The 10,171-nt window shown below is 38.7% G+C and overlaps 1 long non-coding RNA gene across 1 annotated transcript in view; it reads right to left on the reverse strand.

Annotated features, from left to right (window-relative positions):
* The window catches only part of LOC150077841 (uncharacterized), a 40,359-nt gene extending 30,657 nt beyond the window's left edge, over window positions 1-9,702 (reverse strand). Inside the window, exon 1 of the long non-coding RNA XR_016547616.1 lies at window positions 9,637-9,702. This is a non-coding gene — a long non-coding RNA (uncharacterized LOC150077841). The remainder of the gene's footprint in view (window positions 1-9,636) is intronic.
* Window positions 9,703-10,171: the final 469 nt, after the last annotated feature.

Raw genomic sequence — 10,171 nt, forward strand, 5'->3', positions numbered from 1 at the left:
TTAGTAACTGAACTTGTGGGCAAAAAAAAAAAAAGACACCTCACCTGATTGCAGAAGGTCTTATTTTACCAGTCTGTCAGGTAATAGTGAAAAGTATTTTGAGAGAGGAAGCTGAAAAGAGGACTGTACCACTTTCGAACAGCACAATTAGCAGGCGTATAAAAGAAATGTCCGATGATATTGAAGAATAAGTTGTTCGAAATACACTGGTGTGCAAAATTTAAGGACCAGTCAGGTTTTCACCTGTAGCTTCTCATAGGAGTGACTTGGATATGGGAAAAGCATACCAAAGGAACCCCGTGAGGTACAGAAATGATGACGGAAACAACACCAACACAACAACGGAAACAAAACGGTACAGAGGGACTTTATTCAAAAATGGAAACATAGCACTGGCTGCCATGATACAGATGCATCACTGCCAAAGATGAAACAAAGAGAAGAGGTGGTCCTCAGTAGGAGATATGGCCACCCTTAATGTCGATGCAGACTTTGCACCGCCTGTCCATACTTAGAACAATGTTGTTGATAAGTTCTTGCGATAACATCGTCCATTCCTCTGTCAGCGCCATCTTCAGCTGGTAAACATTTTCTGGTGGGTGTGGACGTGTCGTTAGGTGTCTCCCCAGAGCATCCTATATGTGTTCGATGGGATTTAGATTGGGGGGGACGAGGAAGGCCAATCCATACGAATAATGTCCTCGCTTTCCAAAAGGATATCAACAGCTGCAATGCGATGGGGTGTGGCGTTATCATCCATAAACACGAACTCGTGGCCAATGGCACCTCGAAACAGACGCACATGGGGAAGGATTACCTTAGTACAGTAGCGTGCACCGGTTACAGTGCCGCCTTCCAATATCTGGAGTTGTGTACGTCCATCCAAGATAACGTCTCCCCAGATGAGAACACCTCGACCGCCATATCGATCCCTTCAGTGATGTTTGCGGGTTGATACCGTGTACCAACCTCTTTCCAGATTAGCTGACGTCCAGAATCGCTGCTGAGACGGAATCTACTCTCATCAGTAAAGAGTACCTTCAGTAAAGATTTTGTGGTTGTAACCTTTAGAAATAGTGTTAGTCCTTAAGTTTTGAACACCAGTGTGCAATTTTGGGCGACTGTTTGCATTGCAAGTGGATAATTCTACAGACAGCGGGAAAGCCCAATTAACAGCATTTGTCAGGTTTATCGAAAACGACACAATCATTATTATTATTATGTTTTTGTTTTTATTTGTGATGAACTCAATGAAAGAACAAGCGGCCAAGAAATTTTCAAAGTAATGAATAATTATTTAAAATGATCAATTATATCAAAAGTAGACCACAAAAAAAAAAAGGATTTTCGGAAAATTTTGCGAGGAACTGGAGTCTGCATCACTTTTCTTTAATGATACATACTGAGGTTTGATGGCTACCAAAAGAAAATGTACTTATGCGTATGGACGAGTTGCGTGAGGAAATGGTCATATTTTTTTTCACTGGAGCAGTCAGAATTTGGTGATTATTTAGTGATTAAATTTGGTGCTGCAAATTAGCTTTTCTAGCAGATTTATTCGCGCAGCTTAATGAATTAAATATCAGTATGCAAGGCCCATAGGAAAATTTACTCACTTCTATTGACAAGTTGTTCGCCTTTAAAGAAAAGTTAAGTATATGGAAAAAATATGTGAATGAAAAAAATGTAAATGTTTCCCTTGACTGCCAAAACGAATTATACTAAAATAATTAATGTAATAAGCGAAACATTAGAGTTGTTAAAGACAAAAATTGAGCATTACTTCCTATCCCTTGAAACCAAAAAATATTTGTGGGTAAGAGACCGATTTGCAACAAGAAACCTTCTGATGTTAGAATTTAATCTGCAAGAGGAAGAAGAATTGGTTGAGATCCATAGTGACCAGTCGCTGGAAAGTCACTTAATAGTGCTAATATTAGCAAATTTTGAATATTAGCAAAATTCAAAATGAATATCCAACAATTTCAGAAAAGGCAATTAGAATTTTATTACCATTTTCCACTTCCTACTGCGAAACGAGTTTTCGCTTTAAACGAGATTAAATAGAGAGAAACAGAGAGAGACTAAAGTCGGTAGAAGAGCTGAGAGTAACCCTATACACAATAAATCCTCGTATTAAAAAACTGTGTGCTTCCATCAAACCCAACCGTCTCACTGATTAAAATGTTATAATTGTATATTTTTTTGTTTTTATATATAAATATGTTCTGCCTATCCGATCTCTTTTTCAAGTACAAATAAGAAGAACAAATATTTCTCCTTTATGCCAGGAAAAATAATAGGAAAAATGGAATTGTTTGCTGTGAAATCATCATTGGTATTGCATTTCAAGAGAACTATCTAAAGCTAACAATATTACATTTAAATTACACTTTAGCTATGAATTTCTTCTTTCCATACTGTTTGTATGGAAAAAGAAATAATAATTTCCTGATTTCTGTTTGTACGATTTCAAAGAAATTTGGAATAGCTTGACAGATATTTTTAAAAGAACTAAGTATAAAATTTCATAAAAATCCATCCACTGGAAGACCCTTGGTTACATGCGGACAGACGGACGGACGGATATGGGAAGACAATAAGCGTCTATGCACCACGCAAGCGTCTAGCGTGGTGTCAACAACACGAGTTTGAAAATTAAAACTTTTTTTCATATTTACTGATTAAGCGCAGTCCAGGGGAATTGTCCCTGAGTCTAGTGGTGATCTCATTAACATTCCTAATGGAATGATGCACACACATGCAAGCACAAAAACAGTGTCAAAGGCTTAATAACACAGCCTATAAACCTGGTGTGCTGGATTCCACTACGTATCTGAGAGTGAGAGTCTAGCCCCAGATTTCACTATTCTTCCATTAGGATATTTGTCAGCTGCTGTATTATGGTCGGTAAACAATTGTGAAGCAGAACTGCCCTTTCCAACGTATCCTTGGCATTCTTAATTGGATTTATATCCGAAGAATTTGGCTGCCAGGATGGATGTTAGAAGTCCTGGAAACGTTCATCGAACCGTCCAGATACAATTTTTTCACCATGGATAGTTGCGTTGTAGTCTTGAAAGAATCCATCGCAGTCATGTTAAAAACGAAGCATTGCAGAGTGAAGTTGGTATTATATGACAAAAAAGGTATTCATTGGAGATAACACTACCTTCTGACGGTATGGCTGATTCAGTCCGTACCAATAGAACATATCCCATACCATAATACCACCTTCAGCCGCTTGAGTGGTGGAGATGACACTGGATGTATGGCTCCATGAGGTTCATGCCACACTTTCACTCTACCTTTAATACAAAAGAAAAAAAAAGTGTAAATCGAGCCTTCTTAGACCCCTTGATCTTTTTCTGTTGTTTCAAAATCTAGTCAAATCGAAAGATTTGACTGTTTGGCAACACCAAACAGTCAAATCTTTCGATTTTTTAAAAATTGTTTTCGTATACGCACACGACTACCAAATTCAAGATTCTTCAACTCCCGCCGCATAGGTCAATTGGTAATGGGTCTTTCTTTGCCTAAATTGAGTTTTTGAGTCATTTTCCACACACCTGACTTTATTCTGACCTATAATTCGCTGCTTTAAGTTCCCGGTCTTGTTATTGGACGATTCTCTGCCACATTTTTTTTTTACTTTTAGAGCTGCATTCTCCTTTTCTCTTCCACTCATTGTATACCTTTAAGATGATTGATTTCGATACACAAATTCTTTGTTTTCTCAATTTTGGCTATTCTATACATGCTCCAACGATAACACTTTTCTGAAAATCGGAAGGATCAGCTATCTTCCTCATGACCGGATCGACTAAGAATTTTCAGGAAAGCATACAGTATATATATATATATATATATATATATATATATATATATATATATACACTGAATGATCACTGAATTATGACCACCTACCAAATACTTCGTAGGTCCTCCTTTTGCCCTCAATAAAACAGCTATCCGACGTGGCATTGATTCAACAAGATGCCGGAAGCGTTCGGGAGGTATGGCCAAACAAGCTGTGTGTAATGCGATCAGCAATGCAGGTGTGGAGGTGATTGGTGTATCCAGACGCCTGATATGCCTTTCCATTGTGTCCCACAAGTGCTGCATGGGATTGATATCGAGCGATTTCTGAGGCCAGTCGATATGCTGGAAGTCAGAACTGTGTTCCTCAAACCATTCCTGCACATCAAGTGCCCGATGACTCCAGGCATTGTTATCTCGAAGACACCATCGCCATTCGGGAGAAAGTGTAACATAGCGGGGTGTACACAGTCAGCATGCAGTTGACAATATCGGAGACCACTGATACGTTGTTCCACATGCAACATGGGTCCAAGTTGCTGCCAGTGAAACATGCCCCACACCATACAACCGCCTCCACCGGCCTGCACTTTTGATACTATGCATGATGGATCAAGAGCTTCATGTTGTTGACGCCAAATCCGTACACAACCATCCACGGTGTGGAGTAAATAATGTGACTCATCCAACCAGCGCACCTTCTTCCAGTCTTCTAATGTCCAACTTGCATGCTCTTTGCACCAGGCGAGTCTTTTACGGCGATGAACCTTGGTTAGGAGAGGATGCCGTAGGGGTCGTCTGCTTGCCCATACGTGCGAGCGTGCGAAGCATGGTCATGCCAGATATTGTTCCGGGTTGGCCCATGTTGTATTGGGTAGCCAACTCTTCAACAGTGCTGCGTCTGTTCGTCTGTACGAGTCGTCGACCCGGCGCTCACCTCTAACATCAACCTTTCGCTGTCCTTTGCAGTTTTGCCATCGGGTCGTTGTTTGACCATTTTAACGCCACTCTTGGTACACTCTAACAACGGCGACTCTCTAACTCCCCACCAGTTCAGCCATTTGGGAAATCGAGGCACCAGCTCGTCGAGCTCCCACAGTCTGTCCTTTATCAAAGTCCGATAAATCTTTCCTTTTACCCATCACAGATAAGGTGTCAGTGGTTCAGTAGGTAGTAAAATTGAAATTTTACTACCTACTGAACCACTGACACCTTATCTATGCTACGTAGGTCGACTAACTGCGCACTCTCGTACCTCACGTGGTCAACCGGTCGCATTCAGTTTTCATAGTGGTGGTCATAACGTGGTGATCACTCAGTGTGTATATATATATATATATATCTTTATTGCAATCAGTGAAGTTTTTACATGGATTCCTGATGAAAATGCTCATAACAGCAACAATACTAGGGGTTTAACGTAAAAGGAACGAAAACAGGAAAAAGTGCAAAAAAAAAAAACCAAATTATTAACGTTGGAAATGAAAAAAACATTTTTTTTCGTACTACACATAGCACGAAGAAAAACAGTGGCAGTCACTCAGCTGAAGATGAAAGCTGTTCCTTGATGATACTCTTCTGAAGGATTTGTTCTCTATGAACTTCGTGCAGTCGACATCCATCTCTTAAACGTTGTGGAGCATCTCCATGGGCAGGAATCTGTCGCCTTTGCAGAGCCTCCACGCCACAGACTGAAGAGAGGGGAGGGCTCTTCAGGGTTTCGGAGGGATTCTCCAATTACACATCTGCCAAAAACTTGGCTTATCAATTTCGCCCGCTATCGTTTTCATTGAGACGAGTAAGCGGAGGGTGAAGATTCGTTCTGGGACTTTTCTGTAGATTAATAGTTTCGTAATATCTGAACTTCTGAAGTGTATTTGATAGGTGGAAATTTATGCTTGAAGAAGACCCTGCGAAGAAGCCAATACTCATGAGATGAGATGGTTTTTAGCGTGGTTTTCGTTGCCGACGCCCAGATTTCCATAAGTGGTGAGTGGTTGCAGAAATCGGTAAATGTATTGAAGCGTGTACTCAGCTTCTGTGACATGCAGGCGGTGTTGTTTGGCAACCATCTTGTTCTGTAGACCTTGTTGTGAGTATCTACAACATGGTGTTTAAAGCTGCGGTTAGGGTCGAAGATGACGCCGAGATCTCTGTGCATGATTACTGGAGGGAAGGAGAGTCCGTCGATTTCCAGGTTTAGTTGAGTTGGATGGGATTTAAGTGAGAACACCATTCGTGCAGATTTATTTGGATTAATTTTAAGAGAGAACTGTGCTAAATATGTAATAAGATTCTTAAGGCTGTTAATGATGGTTTCGGAAGCGGTATCAGGTCGGTCCTGGATCCGATAGAAGAGCTTTAAATCATATGCATAAGTGGTAAATTCCGTTTGCTGGCACAGGAATGGATGAATGGCAGCCATAAAGAGGAGAGCAGAAAGAACTCCGCCTTGGAGAACCCCTACACAAACTTTCCTTTTGAATTATTTTTTATTCACAGTGAGGTGAAGGACCCTTGTTGTAAGAAGCGACTTTAAGAATTCTAGGATATTGCCTTTGATCTGGTATCCCTCCTCGCAAAGCTGAAAGGAGGGGCCGGACGTCTATGCAGTCGAATGCTGACCGGATATGCAGATAAACAATTTCCATCTCAACTCTATCTTGTAGAGTCCCAAATGGTGTTGGTGTTTGTCAGCAGGTTGGTGATGGTGGACCTGCGTTTCAAGGTATAACGACTAAATGGTGAATCACATGGCAGAACCTAGTTGGTTAAGATGGGAAGAAAGCACTTCTCCATAACTTTGAGGATATATGAAGCTTTCATTACTGGCCTGAACTGTTTAACTGAGGTGGCTCCTTGTGTTTTGGGAATTGGTCGAACAATATATTGGTTCCAGGCAATTTGGAAACTTTGAGTTGTGAAAATTCCATTACCGATTTTTAAGGGTGATTTGTGGGACACTATCATATCTAGTGAAAGACATTGGTGGGATATCATTGATGGCCTGGATAAACTCTCTTTTTGTAATGATGAGGGATGCGAGATGATCTTGCTGACAACTGTTGTGAAGGTCCTTAAGGTCTGGTGCTAACTTTGGCTTCAATCTTGTGATGTAGTTAGGCCATTCATATAGGATTAAGTGGTTGAGGGAATTCATCATACCTTGCCTTAAACGGTACCGTTCCAATCTTGATTATTTTATCGATGTAGGCTTTCGATTTAGATTTGAAGAAGAAGAAGAAGAAGAATCTTTATTGCAACGCTTAGAATGATAATTTACATAATAGTAGTTGCAACAGCCCGTCAACTGTTAACCCCTGGCACAGTGGCCAGGGGTTAACAATGTACTACAGAGACATTATTGCCTCAAAAGCCAAAATACATAAATAAATAATAGAATGATAAATAAGTGAAATGAAGTACATGAAAATGGAGAAATGACTTGAGTATACTACATATATAGAACATTAAGTGAGTGTTATTTGCTTCTGTTAAACTGGGTACTGGTCCTTGAGTACGCAGTCCTGTCCAGTGGCTTTCCATTTTGCATATAGCCTTTGTTTATTCTGAAATTCAACGCTGAGCTGTTGGTTCCACCAAGCTTTGCTCGACAAGAGATTTAAACAGTTTTTGACGCTGCAGTTCGACCAATATAATTCAGCCAGCAGGTACGAGAGTGCAGCCCGAGCATCGATTGGCATTGGCTCATGTTTTCCCAAGGGAAAAGGGATGCTGCGAAGTAGCATTTCTGTGGATTTAGGAGTGAAGGGCTTATCACGGTTTTCTTAACTGGTGCCTGATGTTGCCAAGATGGCTTGGATGTGATTGGAAAAAAGAGGGCTGCTGGTAAATGGTCTGACATAATTGACGAAATGATCTGAAATAACCAAGGAAGTTGTGGTCATAGACAACTAACATTTGCATACCTTACGTTTGATCATCAATTGACCAATTGCAAAATGTTTCTAATTTTTTGACCAGTGGGTATATAATGATATTGAAAGTACTACAATACAATAAAATAAACAAAATAATAAATAAAACTGAAATCGACAGCTAGGAATATAATTTTTTAAATAACTTCATTAAATTGTGCAAAATTCGTTTCGTGATTTTTTCCCCGGTTAACTTATAAAATGTAGTATAATTTAAAAAAATAATAAAATAAAAAAACTGTTATTTTTTATTATTAAGTGCGTTCTCTTTTCTAAAACGCTAGTTTATTCTGTTAGCATGGTTTTAATTTGAATGAGTCCATTTATTTTTTTTTCGCTAAGTTTCTGTTTAGAATAATTTTTTTTATCAGTTTCTTTTTAGAATTATTTTCTTTTTCTGTCAGTTTCTGTCTAGAATGATTTTTTTCTGTCAGTTTTTGTCTAGAATGATTTTTTCTGTCGGTTTCTGTTCAGAATGATTTTTTCTGTCAGTTTCTGTTTACAATGAACTTTTTCTGTCGGTTTCTGTTCAGAATGAATTTTTTTCTGTCACTTTCTATTTAGAATGATTTTTTTTTTCTGTCAGTTTCTGTTTAGAATGAATTTTTTTCTTTCAGTTTCTGTTTAGGATGATTTTTTTCTTCTGTCAGTTTCTGTCTCGTGTGTAGCATTGGTGCTAATTACCATTTTGTGTAATGTAACGTTGTGGCAGTTCTATATAAGGCAGTGCGTTAAAAAGATTACATTGGTATTCCAGGACATTAGGAATGTTGGTTTTTTTTATGTTAAATTTAGCAAAAACAAGTTCTTCCCTGAGTACTGGTACAAGCAGCAGCCTAAAACAAATTACCTCGCCCTTAGCCTTTTGCAAGGAGAATGCAAGGTCACAAAAAAATGTTTGTATATGCCGATTTAGTGTTAGGTGTTGAACGTTGAAAACTGACCTTACAACTTTTATTTTCGATTTTTCTTCTTCCCTCTTCAACTATTCCAGTTGTACAATTATGATTTTTAAAAGATGAAAGAAAAGAAAACAAAATATAAATTAAAATAACAAAGAAAGTAAACGAAAAACGTAAAAAAATAAAGAAAAAAAGAGGAAGTATTTTCTGGGTTTTTTTTTTTTATCATCTAGGAACAAATGATAACAATAAATAATACAATATGAAATCAGTTTGTACGAGGGCTATTCAAAAAAGACTGATCATAATTTGTCATGAATAACCGTACTGCTTGCTATTTTAAGCTGAGCGGCGGAATCTAAGACCAAACCAAGCTGCATCATATAGCAACTGCGCAGTTGACTCGTGCGCACGGTTTCGTCTAATAACAACAGACGTGACACGCGAAGAGCTATGCTGGTTTCAAATTTTGTGAAGAGCCCTCTTGAAAATATAAACCAATTTTCTATATAAATTAATAAATACTTGCCGAAATTAATTAATAAGTATTTTCCTTATTTCTCTCATTTCTGAAAATGAAATACAACCTGAGCATCAACTCTACTGATCGACCATAGAATACCCCAATTTACAGACACAGTACATTGACGCCTCATCGCCTTAGTTGCTTTGGCTCTAAAATCGACTAACTCTGGTGCAAAAAACGTTAGCAAAACTGCGTGCCAAAACGTTCTGTCAATTCAGTTACTGTGCTTCGTCACTGTTTGTCAGAGTATTTACAAATCACCTTTGCATGCATTGTATCATAGCTTTCTTTATTTCGTGTTAAGTGTGCCAATAGGGTGAAGAGGCGTCTGAAGGTTACAGGAGTTATTTCGTTGATGTAATGCATTCGTAAAGTTCTGTACCATACTTATTACACTTATGATAAGTGAACTCTAAAAATGATAAAAATAGAAATTTTTTGACCTACTTACCGATCCGTGCGTTACTAGCTTAGCAAAGGTGATGGCAAACTTACTGTAAGTGGACAGATCACTGAGAAGTGTCATTCTCTGTACTCTTTTACTTCGTATAAAGCAATTAAAGTATAACCTTGTTTATTTCTGTAGTCAAGGCCAGGAAACGTTTATCCTTTTTTTATTTTTTGTTGTTCTCATGGTCTGGCGTGAACTGTTAAACCACTGAATTAATTGCTTGATTTTCGTTATCCAACGTGCAAGGCTATAACACTGAAAAGAGAAAGGACACATGAAACCCCTTGTGCCATTAGACAACTAACACGCTTTGTATACGATCGTGGCCTTTTTCCCCTTCCTCTTGAGTGGGCCCCCCCCACAGGAATCTGGCCCACCTTTTGGCAATATCAGGTGAGTCAGAGTCTCGAATTAGCATTAGTAGAGGCATATGATGCAAGAAAGCAAGCTTATATAGCATCAGTCAACTAAATAAATAAAATAAAATAAAATACCTTCCTATTTCACCCATCCATTCACTCCAAATGTTTGTTTA

This window comes from Mastigoproctus giganteus, chromosome 11 (genome assembly GCF_048544385.1).
Source record: "Mastigoproctus giganteus isolate SK-2022 chromosome 11, ASM4854438v1, whole genome shotgun sequence".
Lineage (NCBI taxonomy): Eukaryota > Metazoa > Arthropoda > Arachnida > Uropygi > Thelyphonidae > Mastigoproctus > Mastigoproctus giganteus.